The 17,637-nt window shown below is 37.2% G+C and overlaps 2 protein-coding genes across 2 annotated transcripts in view; one reads left to right on the forward strand and one right to left on the reverse strand.

The window, feature by feature from the left end:
• Positions 1 to 17,637, reverse strand: part of LOC106136234 (lysine-specific histone demethylase 1A) — a 313,849-nt gene that overhangs the window by 212,556 nt on the left and 83,656 nt on the right. The gene's annotated exons all lie outside the window — the stretch shown is intronic.
• LOC106134844 (partner of bursicon) overlaps positions 8,854 to 17,637 on the forward strand; it is a 98,127-nt gene continuing 89,343 nt past the window's right edge. The window contains exon 1 of the mRNA XM_060945453.1: positions 8,854 to 8,932. The gene's annotated coding sequence lies outside the window, so the exon portion shown is untranslated. The remainder of the gene's footprint in view (positions 8,933 to 17,637) is intronic.

Consider the following 17,637-nt stretch of genomic DNA (forward strand, 5'->3'; position numbering starts at 1 on the left):
TATAAATTAGTTTCGTCGACGCGTAAATCCACGTGTTGCTCGGCAAGAATAGAGATTAATGTGGTAGGTGTCTGCGCCGTCCGGTGACAGACAAGTTAAGCTGACGTCCGTCAACGCCGGCCCGTAATCGTCGAATCGAAGATCGATGCTAAAAAAAGTTAAAGTTCCGTAATAAGATGGCGACCAATAAGCATACTTTATTAACACGGCTGTATGTTTCGGCACGTGATTCGTACACAGTTATCATAGCCTATCTGGCACGCCCGCGCATTGTCCGAGATCCCAGTGTGCAGATAGGAACCATATTTCCATTACAAGAGTGTCCGGCATCAAATAACCATTGAAACGAAGACTTCGCCGATACTGGAGTCGGTTTGATTGCACATTGCCGTAAGCCTATAGAGATTCCCCTCAGCGCTGTCAAGAGGAAAGTGGTCGTGAAATTTTATGACTACTGCGAACCCGAGTACGTAACACTTGATTTAGAACTTGTCCTCGATTACAGAGAGAATGACACACTACAGGCATTGTAGCTATTACACTTCAAAATTAAATCGTTTCAAGTGAAAGCAATAAAATTGAACTTAAACTGGGATAGAACTTATTCAACGAAAGATGATAGCCGTAATGTATTGTGACAAATGTGGTGCGAATTCGCTAAACGTTCAGTAAAGTAATTAATATACGGCATTATCGATCAAGTGTTGAAAGATTGATGGAGATCAGACGCTATTACCGGTTCGTGCACGCAAGTGCTCTTCGGGCATGCAAATAATCATCGGTTCAGGCAGGATCGCCTGTGCAAGCGTTATGACGACTCGGAAAGGCTCATAAATAGGGGCAAATTGTGTTTGTAGTAGGGTGGTGTGGTGGGAGCGAGAGGAGCTACGTATTTATTCTATTTGCTGAACGTGCCTCGCCGCTGCGGCCTCTGTTTGACGATGCAAATTTATCGCGGCGCTTAATAAAACGCGCACCAACCTCATTGATTCGCAGATGTTGCTCATTACGAGGCGACGGCCGCCCGCCGCCGTGGCGCGACTACCAAACCTGTTAACAAATTATTATGAATTGTCGCCATTCCGACCGACCATTTATCGACTCCTGGCGTTTTAATAAGAATTTTTGAGATACTATGCACACCAATAAAGTCCAGCCTGAGCCCGACTACTCAATAACCTGAGTATAATCCATAACTTTAGCTTACGTGCTAAAGCGCCCTAACTGGCAAATACGAGTAACTCTGATAAAGCAACATCTAATATGGTACATTTCTTGATGAAAACGTAGGTAATCTTTGTGAAACTGTATCAGTAACTGCAACAGAAGTGGTGAAATGCGGAAATGAACACAAGACAAACATAAGAAGTCGGGAATGCCCATAGCAAGCGACCATAAACTGCCTGCAACAGTCGTTTGATCGGATAAAGGTTCACATCGGAGCTAGAGAGCGATGCAAGTACTACAGATATCGGCATGTTCGGGCCCTTCCTCAACAATAAGCTTGTTTGAATCGATAACCACTTTGTGGTTCAACTACTACATGCTTTTTGTACCGCTTTGCACTTGTTTGTAAAGGTAGAAATTTTCTTTCTTGTCCAACGTCTACTCGTGTAAAACTGGCTTCGGTCCTATGCAAAAAGTTGGCGAGGCGGAAAAATGGAGATGAAACGTTTGAGTTGCCACCCGCTGGGAATGTTTCGCCTCCGATGGTCACGGCAGCAGGCTCTGTCGCACATTGCACCTGTAGTTATAAATACTACTTAACAATGTTTATGCTTATTACCTGCTTTGGAAAAGTATTTTCTATTAGGAACAAGCTTTTATATAAGAGAATAATGATGTGGTGACCTATAAAAACGTTAAAGGTCGTAGTTACAAACGTAAATATCATTGGATGTTAGGCCAAGTTGTAAGATCAGCTTCGTTGATCCCGGTGCGCTTGTTTCGCCAATACAACACGAGTTAACATAGCGGCAAGCAGCCACAGTACAAAACGGCGCAAAGTGTTGCGCAGCCCTATAAGCGAGCTCTATCTACTTGGACTTTTTAAAGCGAGATCGGCGTTTACCTCTGGCGCGGCTCAGCGCAAATTGATGGTTTCACCTCGTTTCATGCAAAATGATATCGGCATCCTGCTCGTACGACGCGCGCCAGACAACGCGGTAATCATTGTTTTTGAAACGAGAATAAAACGACACCCAGTTCAAAGTATATGCGGACGAGTAAAACGAACACTCCGAGGTATTCCGATAACTTATGGATAAATAGCTCACCGAGTTTTGCTAACCCTTTACTACTTTGTAATTTTTTGCGTTCCACTTCTAACCGTTTTAATCTAACTGCTAGATCTATTTTATTAGCAATAAGCCTCATAATTTACATAATTAGTTTATTCTGTATTAATTTATAAATACAAAGAGTAAAAAACTAGAAACAAAAGAAACAGTAGAATTATTCCTAAAATCTGTATTTATCTATTATGTATTCTGCTCAAATCGTTCAAATACAGAACTTGCACTTCAATTAATTAACTGTTAAAAATTCTATAGCTTAAGTGTCTTCACGACGTAACAAGTTGGGTGATAATAATACTGATGTCAGAAGTTGAAAGGTTGAATACAAAGAGCATCTCATTTTCGGCAGCAAAGACAAAAGCTGTAATTACTATAGTTAACGGTAGACGCTGTTGGTACGGGCGATGCGTGGGACGAACTTACAATGTTCTTCGTTCAAATTGTATTACTTGTACGTCTGGCTTATTAAATGTGTAATGTAAATTATAACAGAGCGAATTAATATGTGCAATATAACATTTGCCCTTTGATGCATGTAAAAAGGTATTTATCACATGCAGCAATTAAAATTACCTATGGTATGTCTTCAAATTCAAAATTTTGTGCTTTATAACTTTCTAATCAAATGTCACATTTCAACACGTTACAGAGTAGACAGTGCCAATTGTCAGAAGCCTTTAGGTGGAGAAAATGAAATATTTGCTAGCCCATCCTCCAAAAGAAGAATTACGAAAGAGAAACAATATTCTTTTAAACTATTCTTATATGAACAAAATTACCTGATAGGTAATACCTAACCTCTTCAAGCAGTCTTTTGTTTGAGGCCACCGGTGAGCGACCACCGCCATAGAAACAAGTGTTGTAGTCTAGCTTCAACTCGTTGCTATGATGGATGGCTTTAGCAATATCACAACACAGCTTTAATGGAGCTAGGTACGAGCACTTTTCTATTTGATACATTTGGTTTTATGTGTAATTTATAAACGGTTAACGAAACTTTTTAAAAGTCTAGTAATAACCTATTCTAGAATAAAAAGTTAAATGCCAAATAAGTTGCGGAATTGAAATAAAAAATATCACTGATCTTTTCTGGATGGGTAGGCAGATAATAAATATACATCTTTCCAATTGCCCTGATAACTGCATACTTCTTTTGCCTAATCCACACTCATTAATACGCTTTGCATGCAAGCGCCTTGGTTAAGGGTCCTCTTTACCTCCTTGGTTCCAGCATCCTACCATCTGCATCTGGGTAATTTCTGCTCTATCTTGTTATATATTATTATTACTTTGCGTTTAAAAATGGTAATTGATGAAGAAATTTACCACGTCACTGATTTAATAAATGTTAAATCAAATTAAAATTACTCCCACATTGATCCTATATTAAAGTAATAAATACAATTGACAGAATAAAGCGACGTGACAAATATTCTCCCTGTTAATTTATGATTCAGCACAGCGTCAGAGCTATACATGCTCCTTCCATTTCAATGAATAAAATTCCGAATCACCCCATAAAGTGCATCGAACACGGGATGAATCTGGAATCTGTATAACTCACGATCACGGCCGGCGCAACAAAGACCGCGGTGTCAGGTGTTCGCGTGACCACGAACGACTCACCCTTCGGATCGTCTCGACTTACCTAGTTATAAACTGAGTGAGCTAGCCCTGCCAACTGATTCACATTTCAGTGCAATATATTTAGTTATACAATATGTATTTAATGACAAAGTCTTTTACGGTATTGGCTGTAAGACTTCGTTTCTAAATCCAAGTAGGAATGTATTAGCGGTGTAAATTTTCTAAACTGACAAAACTTGACTTTTCACTAACTTTCGTCTGGTTCTAAGATAGTAATCCTAATATATGAATATTGGGTAGCTAAATAGAGATATGCTGGGGCCTATAAAGATCAATCAATCAATGAATACTCCATTGCAGTAATCTAAGCACCATGAACATTATAGGTATATCAAAACATACATAGCCAATCAACCATTGTCACGTTTGCTTTCACTTTGAATTAACCAAAAAGGTTTTTATAACATCTAGAAACCAGTACATTAAGTGTTTTCAGAGAAATGTTTATTTTTCTTCATTTTTCTCACAGTAAAAGTAAACGTAATAGGCGGAGCAAAATATTATGGTCACGTCTGTATCCCCTGCGAGGTAGACAGAGCCAACAGTCTTGAAAAATGAATGGTCACGTTCAACTATTTGACTTAATGATAGAATAGAGATTCAAATAGTGACAGGTTGCTAGCCCATCGCCTAAAAAGATCCCAAGTTTGTAAGCCTATCTGTTATGGTCGCCTTTTACGACATCCATGGGAAAGTGATGGAGTGGTCTATTCTTTTTTGTATTGGTGCCGGGAATCACACGGCAAATCTATACCTACCAATTGTTTAAAAAATTACATCAACATGAAATATAGGAAAATTGACCCTATAGATACTGTGATTAACAAGGTTTTTTTCTGCTGGTTGCTAAAGTTTTTAAATACTATTTAAAATGATTAACTATAGACGTGCGTGGGATAGGTAATTGACATGTCAATAAATATTAGACAAGTAATAAACGGCAACATTCCTTATACACATTCCGTAACTTAGCATATTAATATATTCTCGTGCTGTTTTTGACAAAAAATTAGAGCGCTTCCCACATAATCCATAGGAGACCTCAAAACTAAAACGTTAGGACCAAATATTTAAATTGAATGGCGCGACTGCATTCACTGAATAAATATACTTTCGCTATTAATATTCGAGTTTCCTAATAATGACTCGAACAAGAAAATTAAATTAACAACGCACGAAGTAGTCGGGTTAATGAAAGCTCAGGCAAATTACCCTCCGGCTCGCTTCACCGGGTTACGCAAGACAATAAGCAAACAGCTGGTTCTGTGTGCAATAGGTAACCGCCCTGCAAAAGGGGCCGTTGATCATATTCCAGATAATTCACCGGCTATGGCAAACATTTTGTCCGTAGGCCGAGAGGCGCACGATCAGCTTCGAAAGTGAATTGTCGTGCAATGTCGCTCAGGATTAAACCAGTGATACATTACAGCGGCTCGTGAAATATGCCAGATCACGGCCAATGTAATCAGAGCCGATTGTGAAACTATTCAAATTTTTCAGTTTTGCCTTAGGTTAGGAATACGATATTTAGAGTGTAGATGTTACCAGTACCTACTTACTATGTTATGGGTCAATATAATAAACAAAATAAATTTAATACATAACTAAAAACTCCGACACCAGCAATTCTTTAAAAACTTAACATAGCAATATAGAATCTGCAACGGCAGTTACCAGCTAAAATATGTGTATTCACAGGCTTTAATATTTACCTCGCGTGACTATAGTCTTTCGCGCAATCGGACGCTAAAACAATCATAACTGACCTTATGGTTTCTATCGACGAAATCGACATTAAGTCTGCCATTTCATGCCCGCCTTCCTTTAATGGACCAGGAATGTGTGATATTACAGTAGGTCATAGAGAATGAGCCATTGTTTTCTAACAAGGTAAAAACTATGTACCGTTGCTGCTGAGTTTACACAATCACATGGTGCTTCGGCAATTGGCATTTAGTATCCATACGAGAATTGTATGCACTTACTTTTCCAAGTCTATTTAAATAATAGCCATGAATCTATTTAAATGATGTCCATCAACTTGATTAAAAAACTGAATACAATACGCATCAAGATAAACGTACGCAACCCAAATTTCACCAGCACACGCATTAAATATTACAATTATCAGATCGTTAGATCCAAAATGCACACTCAATACAGCAGGTCATGATTACAATATTCGAGGCCTAAATCTCAGTAAAGAGTATTCGGGTACTGGTTAAGCACAATATTTACACTATCAATTCTATGTCATCGTTCGTAGCGATGTTTTCACTCGCGCCGTGTTACCTTTCGAAAGCCGTCGACTCATAAACAAGACGACCTCTGATCTTAATAACAATATGAGGCGTGCGAAACGGGAGATGCACCCAGAGACTGCAATAATTCTTTGGGGGCCCGTCGACCGTCCGCGACTGCATGACGCGCCATATTTCACCAACAGTAAAAACTCGCGTTTCGGCCTCGTGATCGCTCGTCCGATTAAGCCTTTATAAACGCGCTTTGGTTTAGTATTTTTGACCTACATCTGATTGCTTTATATGGGAAAGAAAAGCTTTGTAATTCTTTGTTGTCGTCAATTTAAAATCCATCGTTAATTTGTTGAGAGAAATAAAGATCGAGTTATAAGTTGACTTTATTGTATTCAGTGGAGAATTTAAAACGTAACCTATATTCTAAACCTATAAACTTAAAACTTACGAAATATTTTGTGCTCTAAGATTAATGACACAAGGTCGGCGATATTTATTGACAATACAAAATATCGCAATTATCTGATATGCTAGTATTCGTGACTCGCTTGAGGTCACTATGTAATAGCTACTGACATATAAAAGACCTTGTTTCACTAATGTTTTAAGTTACTGTTTAAAAGTTCAAATTATTTACCTCCAAAAGGTTTTAAAAGTTTACACAAATATGCATTGCGATTTGTTTGAGGAACTAACGATGCATTAAAATTGATTTTACGGAGATTTCGTGGTTGTTTCATTGAGATTTTTTCCATGGATTAAAATTTCAAGATTTCCCAACATTGACAAAAAAGGTTGATAAAGAATTGTATTTCCTTGTTTTCCATTTCGAAATTCTTAACCAATGGAAGTTATTGTAATGAGCACGTTTTATCTATACTGTGTACAAACGGCCTTTGGAAATTGCATAAGGTTGACATTTATAAGGCAACAGCGAATCATCGGTAGAATATTAGTTCATACAGTCTATATGTTATGATGACGCCGATAAAAACGAGGCTCAATTTATGACTTGATAACTCCATGAGTATTAAGTCATCACGGAATTATTTGATATATAGTTATTAACTTATTATAGGGATATAACATACACGATTAGTATTTTCTAGTCAATTGTTTTCTGTTTTTATTATTAGCAAGGATGAAATATGTTTTAATTAATCTTATAAATAAACACATATAAAATTGTATTTTGGTTTAATCGGTTTCATGGACATTATTTTTTTGACGCAAATAAAATAAAATTAATTTACATACAGTACAGTACATATGTTATGAAAATGAGCAACCCCGCTTTAAAAAAAGTTCTTTGCAAAACTACATTTTCTCCAAAAATTTAAACAAATATTGTGCACTAAACCGTATTTATATTTACAATGAGTTAAATTCTGATATGCATTAAGAGACACGACATAATATGTAATGAACTTTGTAAAAGTTTAAAGCAATTTAGCTGCACCATTTTGACATAAGAATAATTTACAAGGTACCTATTATATTACATCTTGTTTATATTCGTAAAATTCTTTGTTAGCATTCCTTCGAAGTTCACGCTTACAGCTTTAAACATATAATTACTGATAACATAATGATTAATAATATGAACAAACAACCGTTAAAGATAATTAGCGAAACTTATTTCAAAAAGGACAGGAGTTAATTGCATTATGATGATGTACAAATTCACGGATAAGAAGCTAAATACCTGTTATATACATACTTACATATGATCATGTCTTTATCCCCACCCCTTATAACGGGGTAGACAGAGCCAACAGTCTCGCACAGACTGATCGGCCACGTTCAGCTGTATGGGTTAAAGATGAAATTTTAAATTCCTATTATAATAATGAAAAAATGTACGGTGTAAAGGTAGTTTAAAACTCTAGAAATAAATCTTCAACTTTATATAAGTTCCACACAAATTAAGGAGAAGTAAATACAGAAAAGTGTCAAAAGTGGACAGCTTCAGTAGAGCTAACTTAGTCTTTGTTCATTAATACATCATAAGCAATTAGTGTTTTAAAAGTGAGTAATGGGCACCTCTTTAATTTGTATACATTGATCGATCGACAGCGCTACCGTGCGCTACGATCGGGTTATTTATGACTTTTGTACGATATCGAGTCAATGCCTGCCCACGCACCCCTATTCCACTGTATTTAAAATGACCAGCATTAACGTGAAAAGACAACGAAATTGCATTTTGAAACAACGCTATCAAGTATAACAATTATTCTAAACAATATATTTACGTACATAAACAATTCAACACTTTCAAATTAAATTCGTGACCGCAAACAATTTTAAACATGCTGATTAACAATTACATGACTGTTGTGTTCTCACACTTTCCCACAATTCATTGAACAATATAAAGTTAGGTGTAATAGGAACGAAACCGTTCGGAAAATTAAATAAACACGCATAGGACTCGGGAGTCGAGTTTGGTATAATTCGATAATTTACAAGACTGAGCGGTGCGCGGGCGCCTTCGGCTTGTAAATAAGATTCTTATGAAATTCGGCGGCAGCGATGGTATCGCCGGCACGCCATCCATCACGGCGCTAGTCACGCAACGGCGATACTCACTAATTATTTCTCCCTAACAGGCACAATTTGTCATTAATTGTAAAACATCTCTGATAAAGAGACGTCAGTGTGATACGCGATCTCGCTAAATGAGCCGAATAAATTGTGTTAACTGACTCTTGTTTGAACCGACTTTGATTGGTGAGTTGTATAATTGTTGTATAAATTATGCACATGTGAGAAAACATAATGCCGCATAGTAACAATGCATTGAGTCAAAAAGATCTCTATCTCATACTTTCTCTTATAAAACGTGATTACATTCTCGGCTATGAACTTTGAATACTCTCTCCGCTAAATACAGCACATTTGTAGAAGAAGTTATCCTAGTTTTGTCGATAGGTTGCCTGCGTGACATGAAAGAATTATTCACGAAAACTTTAATCGTCGCAGTAACATAAATGTCAACCCGTTTACTTTCCTATTCGACAAAACGCTCACACTAAAGCTCATCTCTCATCGATCAATATATAGACTAATAATAATATCTTTCGCCTGAACAGCGAACAGGTGCTTCTCATTTACGTGCACCTCGTTATTGAAACTGACAAGCGGTCACAGCAACATTAGCGATCGCTCGGCTCAAAATGAATAAATTGAGATAAAAGGAAAGGTACGATTCCCCACTTCAATTACGGCAACCCACACAATGATTAGACGTTTCACTAGGTGTGCTGCCCGATCACGGCCCGCTTGAGTTATTAAGTGCTAGCTTTGTTATAAATATATTCAACATGACGTGGATTAATGGAATAAAATGCTTGGGCCTTTTTATATTTGATCGCGTTCATTCCTTGTCAACATTCTAACTCCCGGATTAAGTGTAGTCGTTTATCTAAGCATTTACGTCTTACGGAGTTGCTCTTTTATGGGCTATTTTGTGGCGGCACGGAGTAACGTTTTTATTTAGGCGTTTGGTCAGTGTGTGTGCGTCAGAAGAATTTATTCGAGACGAATTTTCTAGTTAAGCAAATGACGGGTGAAATTGATGGGTCACAATTTGTCATCCCGCTGATGAGATCAACTTTCTATGACTTTAGAAATGATTTTAGTTCCGTCGCAACAAGGCGAGAAACCAAAACAAATATAGGCATATACATAAACAAATAAAAGGAACTAGTTGTTCGTTATCTCGAGCAGAAGGGCGACCTTCAACTATACTCGGCCTGAATACTGAATAGCATAATAACAGAGACACTGGAAGTTGAACGTTGGACGGTTTTCGTATGCAAAAAGCGTTAAGTGTTAGCCGACGCGGTTGTACGGGCCGAACATTAAACAAGCGGCAGCGAGCTGAAATAGAAATGGGTTGTTTGAGTAGGGTTCTTTCGCGAACGCAATTGTACTCGAACGTGTCTTGTTAGCGAATGCATTATGCAAATGTCGGCCAGTGGCGCTAGGACGAAACCACTAACGTTAGTTGAATGCCGTCGATGTATACTGTGACAGTAAAAGGACGCCTTTAAGTAAAATCGATTGTATTGTAAAAATATTTAGTAAATGTATATAGGAATTATAAACTTCAATGGTGTTATCTAGTTTGTTTTTTATGTTATTAAATTCACAATCATACGTAAAAGTATTTATTACCCCTAATTATATCTAATATTCTTTTTCTGCTTCGATGACAATTTCACTTTTAAATTGAACATTTCAAGCAGTAAGTATCTGTGGTATAGTCTGTGCTTTTTTTTTCTCAAACGAGTTCAATGCACACTCGTCTTGACGTCGAATGAAATTTATTGATCCTTAGCGCGAAACTCATTAAAGTGAAATTCAAAATTCTGTTTAAATGAATACATTAGCGATATATTTACTACGATATACTTACGTTATATTGAAAAGTATACTTAAAAATGAACTTCGTAAAAGAGAATACAGTAAATATAGAAAACTTATATTTTGTAAAATTGCCTTGATTGATTTGATTCTACCTTTATTATGAACTAGCGTCTTCTTAGAAATGTACTTATAAAAAATCTACGCTCAGCATTAGGTATATATTTCAAATTCAGTGATAACCTCTAAGTTACGATAGTTTTATTCTAGAAAATTAAAAAAATAATGTAACTAAATTTTATATAAATATTAAATGCATACTGACGCCACATTCAATAAGACGGACGCATATGCATGGAAAATGTGTGTAGTATTGCATTCATTGCTTACAATGACAATACCAAGACTCTGACTCATTCTCCCTATTTTATTTTAATTTGTCTATTGTGTTGGAAACACCGAAGTATGTAAGATATATTTAGGTGGGTATATATGTATTTATATAAAATATATGTAAAAGTAAATTTTGAGCAGAATATATTAAAAATACATTGCTCAACATATTTTATACATATTTGAAGGCTATTAATACTAAACTAACAAATAGCTTTAGATTTTATACTATTATAATTATTCATACCGTAAAGATATTTATTGTTAATTTATTGAAAAGTACGTACTTACTGTAACCGAACCAAATAGGTATATAACGACTATAGAATGACACACATATTACAAGAAATCATTAACGACAACAATATACTAAATTCACAACTGTATAAATATATACGGGTAAAGCAAAAAGAAAATACTCTAGTAAGTAAGTAATCTAGTAAATAAGTCATTTTGCGACCTGTACTTACGTCCAGTCATCCACCTAAAACTTTGCCCTATAGGCATGTTTTCGCTTAGAAACCATACCTTATTATTACAGTCGATGAATTATTAGGGTGTGACTTAATAATTATAAGTAGTAACTAAGTACCTGAAACAAAATCAAAATATACATGAGCGCCATTTGTTTATCATACACGTACTTGCTCGAGATCTGAATAAAATTAGCAAGATACATGAGTATCTGCTGATCTGTAAGCTAATTTTATTTTTAATAGTTTATACAAGTTCATATCACACTGTTTTCATTTCTTAATCACGAAAATGAATAATACTGAAAATTACGAGCATTCGATTTATAAAGTAGTACAGTCGTCATGAAGCTTCGTTAACCACCATACCAGCTTACAACCTCAAATTCACTTCGTATTTCACAAAATACTCCTATGAATTATCGACAATTACCATCAATAGATGCAATTGAATTGATTTTATTATCCTACATTCCATCAAACCACGGTTCAAAGACCGTAGATACGGTATTAATTACGTCAATTTGAGGACACTCAAATTAGATCAGCTATGGGACAATGTTCACATTGTTCGTTAGGTTTACTTGTGACCTTTTTCCTCCCATTGTGACCTGTTTCATACCTGATCATGGTAATAGTTGCACTTGATGCATGCGTATTCCCTTCTTCGTCTTTTTTACATACATGGGAAAGACTTCTAATATGCCAGAAACCACATGGCACCAGGTTACTTATGTCATCTGCTAGCCCTAAGTCACGATCTTGTCAGGTCTTTTGCAAATTTAAAAATCTTCTGACTTGCCAAAATAATTTAATAGATTACCTAGCTTAATTTATTGCTTATCTGAAACACGTGAAAGCTGAAACAGCTTATGTTTGGCCACGATGTCAACAAATCGAGTGAATTGCTGCTTAACTCACTAGTTCCATCGACCAATATGAACTACATGTATTGGACAAGCAATCAGTCAAATTCTGACAAGTACAATACATCAATGATCCCGGCCACTCATGTCAATACAGCGATCGCTCTATATGGCGCTACCGATTGGAACTAATAAAGGTAATCAAAATGTTCAAAGCATTTAGATGCTGATGTGACTAAATTGCTTTCACTTAATAATTGTATATTACATTACAGTGCTTTCTTAATGCATAATCATGAGTTTTTTAGTCTCCGTAGCAGAAGAATGAAACCCTCGGAGGATTTTGCAAGATTTAACTATACTGCTAGCCAGAGAGATATGATTATATCAAAGGTTATGTCACAATCAGTATTTTATTCTCAAATTAACGTAGAAATAAATGTGACGTGGTAACAAGTTTTTATTCAAAGTGACTGCTGACTGACCATAGCAAGCTGTAAGGTTGATCTGAACCAATATTAGGATAGGTCTAAACAAACGCTAGGTGGCGTTCGGAACCCACAGCTTATCGTGTTTAACGAAGCTCGTAATTATTTTTTTACAATATAACACAAGTAATTGAAAAGTCATTCGTATTGGTAGAACCAAAACGCGAAAGGGGTCAGTTCAAAAATGTGCTCATAATGCAGTCAGTAAACATAGAAAACTGCTATGCTAATGCATTATGAAACATCGAACAAAAACAACGTTTTAAAAAAACAAAAGCATTACAATATAACACGAGTAGTGTGAAAAGTCATCGGTATTGGAAGGACCAAAACGCGACAGGGGTCAGTTCAAACATGTGCTCATTATGCAGCCACCGTACGACCCGTCCGCACTCCGCGCCGTCTGTAAACATAGGAGCCTGCGACTTTTCATAAATCACCAATGTAAAACGGGACTTAAAAGCATTTTCGGATTTTCATACATACATACATACATAAAATCACGCCTCTTTCCCGGAGGGGTAGGCAGAGACTACCTCTTTCCACTTGCCACGATCTCTGCATACTTCTTTCGCTTCGTCCACATTCATAACTCTCTTCATACAAGCTCGGCGGTTTCGGGTACTTTTGACCTGACCCTTTACCAGGACGTCCTTAATTTGATCAAGATACGTTCGTCTAGGTCTTCCCACTCCGACCTTTCCCTCCACACTCTCCTTGTATATCTGCTTAGTCAACCTGCTTTCATTCATCCTCTCCACATGACCGAACCATCTTAACATACCCTTTTCTATTCCTGTAACTACATCTTCTTTCACATCACAACATTCCCTTATCACGCTGTTCCTTATCCTGTCACTCAATTTCACACCCATCATACTCCTTAACGCTCTCATTTCCACTGCATTTATTCTGCTTTCATGCTTCTTTTGCCATACCCAACTTTCACTCCCATACATTAATGTCGGGACCAACACGCCCCTGTGCACAGCCAGTCGAGCCTTTTTGGATAGTTTCTGACTGCTCATAAAGGCATGCAAAGCTCCATTCACCATGTTCCCCGCGTTCACTCTCCTTTCAATATCACTATCATACTTGCCATCTGATGTAAACTTTGATCCTAGATATACAAACTCTTTCACTTGCTCCACTTTTTCTCCTCCAATCAAAATATTACATGCTGTCATTTCTTTCTCCATTTCAAAAACCAGTGTTTTAGTTTTACTTACGTTCACTTTCATTCCTTTCTCTTTTAAAGCTTCATGCATACAGTTTACCATCTCCTGTAACTCCTCCGCTGATGACGCCAGTATAACCTGATCGTCGGCATAGAGCAGACATTTGACGAGTAACTCATTCATCCTTAATCCACTTTTAGACTCTTTCAAATCTGTCAAACAGCTATCCATAAATAGGTTGAACAGCCACGGTGACGCAACACATCCTTGCCTAACGCCTTTCTCAATCTTAAACCACTCAGTGTGCGCTCCGTTTATCCTGACACAAGCACTCGAATCCTCATATAAGGATTTCAGTGCTCGTATTAAGAGACTGCTCACCCCATGCATAGAAAGTGCTGACCACAATTCATTCCTCTCAACTCTGTCATAGGCCTTTTCCAGATCTACGAATGTGCAATAGACTTTTTGACTCTTGGCCAAAAACTTTTCGGCTATGCACCGCAAGGAAAAGACCTGATCAGTACATCCCATTCCCTTTCGAAAACCCGCTTGAGCATCCCATATTTTGTCATCAGTTTCATTCCTGACTCTATTAATCAATACCTTAGCATACAATTTGCCGACGACGCTAAGCAGGCTTATACCACGATAATTTTTGCAGTCCAGCTGTGACCCTTTTCCTTTGTAAAGTGGCACGATAACAGCCTTACACCAATCTTTTGGTACTCGGCCGCTTCTCCAACACAAATTGAAAAGGCAGTACAACTGACTAGCTACTACGCCTTTTCCTGCTTTAAGCATCTCGACCGACACTCTATCACACCCAGCAGCCTTTCCCGCTTTCATACTCTTAAGTGCTTCCACAATTTCGAACATTTCAATTTCGCCTTCCATCTCATTCTCTTTTTCTTCGCTATAGCAGAAATCTTTCTTATTTCCTTCCTTTTTTTCAAATAAACTTTCAAAATAGTCCTTCCATATCTTTAGTACACATTCTTCTCCTTTCACAACGCTACCATCCTGGCATCTGATCCTAGTCAGCTCTCTGGTTATAGTATTTCCTCGGGCTGACCTTACGGATTTCCAGAATACTTTCAGATTTGACTGAAAGTCTTCTGATAGCCTTTTATCAAAATCCTCTTTATACTCTTCTTTCTTTCTAATCACAGCTTTCTTAACCAAATCTTTCATTTTCTTATATTCCTTACGTGCTTCATTCACATCTTCATCTATAACCTCTTGCATTCTTAAGTTAGCTTTTGCTGCTAACAAATCCAGCCATGCTTTCTTCTTTAATCGCACAAGTTCTTGCACATCTTTACTCATCCACGCATTTTTGTGATTTTTTCCTTTCCTTCTTCTACTTACACCACACACTTCAACAGCTACTTTCACAATTCTTTCTTTAAATTCCTTCCATCCATCTTCAATATCGCTCATTTCCTCTAAATCTTCAAATTCATCCTTCAGTCTATTAATATACTTCTTACCTACATCCATATCTTGCAAATTTTCTACTTTTACTCTTTCCAAAGCGCTGGTTTGCTCCCTTACCCTGTGCCGCCAGCGATTGAAGATACCCCTTATCCGGGATATCACCAGTAAATGGTCCGAGTCAATGCCAGCACCGCGATATGCACGGGTATCCAGCACTTTGTTCTTCAATCTTTCATCTACAATCACAAAGTCTATCATACTTTTTAAAATACCTTCCACTCTTGTGTAGGTGTGGATCTCTTTATGTTGAAACATTGAGTTCGACACAAAAAGATCCCACTCTAGACAAATTTCTAATACACTTCTTCCATTATCATTCACCTTTTCGTCACCAAACGCACCAAGCACCTTTTCATATCCATCACGCTTTACACCCACCCATCCATTAAAATCACCTAACATAATAATCTTCTCATTTGGCTTGGTAACTTTCAATACTTCTCTTACACTATTCCAGAACTCCTCGTTTTCGCTTTTTGCTGATGTTGTACCCCTCGAACCCACATCCCAAGGTGCATAAACACCTAGAACGAAGATCCGAGTGATTCCAACTTTCAGCCTAATCCATAGAAGACGAGGGCTGACACACTCATACTCATTCACGCACTCAGCCATTCGTGCAGAAAGAATTAGACCGACCCCTTGACAGCCTCGGCTGGTACTGGAAATTCCAGACCAATACGCCGTGTAAGGGCCGTGCTGCGTCGCGTCGCATCCTTTCCGCTTCGTTTCATTCACGCACAACACATCCAAACGTCTTTCATCCATCATCTGGCATACTTCCTCAATCTTATCCTTCATTCCTCCTCTTACATTCATCGTCGCAAAGCGGCTTTCAGCAGACCGCATACCGCTCCCGCCGGGAACGAGACGTGATGGGGTGCGGACACCATCGCCGCCATCTAGGTGCTCTTTCAAAAAATTTGCATCCATGCGATTCCCACGAGACGCTAGGGAAAAATTTTGTCCGCCCCAGCAGAGCCCCGCATGCCAGGGTAAGGCTAGCCATTACCTGGGGGTCGCCCAACCCCATGGCGGAATTAATGTTTTACGATACGGTACACATCAGTCTTTTTAATACATTGTTTTTTTTTCCGTAACGACGTCATTGTCTTCTTTATTTTCTATTGACGGCAACACTGAAAACTGTTTCGTCAACTAACTGTTGAAATTCACAATAATCAAATCAAACTAAAGTGGTCCAGTTACGGGTATCTCCGCAGATAAAATTGACGTGATACAGTTCAAATTTGTTACAATGCCCAAATACGAAATTATCTCATTAATAGAACTTAGCATAGCCATTACACGACATAAACACATACATGTATGCTTGTGAAGCATGAAATAACAGTTCTAACGTTAATTAACTAGTTCGGACACGCTATTATTAATATAACGAACTTGACAAGAGAGGAAGTAATACCTGTTTTCAAATAACCCATCGCGATCAGTAATAAAACAAACTAGCTACTTTATCAAACTCGATACTACGATTCCGTTGAAACTTTTTGTATCAAAACTTCGCCCAGGTAATTCTTTGACGCGGGATATACCTAATACGCAAAATACCAACATCGCTTTACGACTAATTAAATCACGAATCAGGCATAAATAGACTTACTACAATATGGACAAGTATCCAGACAGTTAACCCGATACAAAAACATAATGAATTTTAGTTCTATTACTTCTCTTACTCCCTTATGCTTCTCTGGGAATTTTCACAGCATATCAAAAACTATCAATTTCATCATTTAGTCATCAGGTTTTTTTTAAACTGTATGGCTAATGCTACAATTGAGATTTAAATAGTGACAGGTTCCTAGCTCATCGCCTACAACAAGAATTCCAAGTTTTTTAGCATTTCCCTTTAATTCATAAATATTACAAGATATATTATTAAATAATAAATTTTATAATATTTTTAATTTTACAAATTGTAATTGTTACAATAAAAAATATATTAATTTAAGAATCATGCAAGGATCGTGGCAAGGGGAAATATGTAATCTCTTCCTAAGCCTCCATGAAAGTACATTATGTTTGTTAATGTGTGTTTATATTTTGCCAAATTTAAATAAACCACTTATAATAAGTTATATCTTTTATAAATGAAAAAATATCGCTTGGGAAAATGAGAGTAGGTACTCGTGATTAAGACACACT

This window comes from Amyelois transitella, chromosome 8, assembly GCF_032362555.1.
Source record: "Amyelois transitella isolate CPQ chromosome 8, ilAmyTran1.1, whole genome shotgun sequence".
In the NCBI taxonomy this organism is placed as follows: domain Eukaryota; kingdom Metazoa; phylum Arthropoda; class Insecta; order Lepidoptera; family Pyralidae; genus Amyelois; species Amyelois transitella.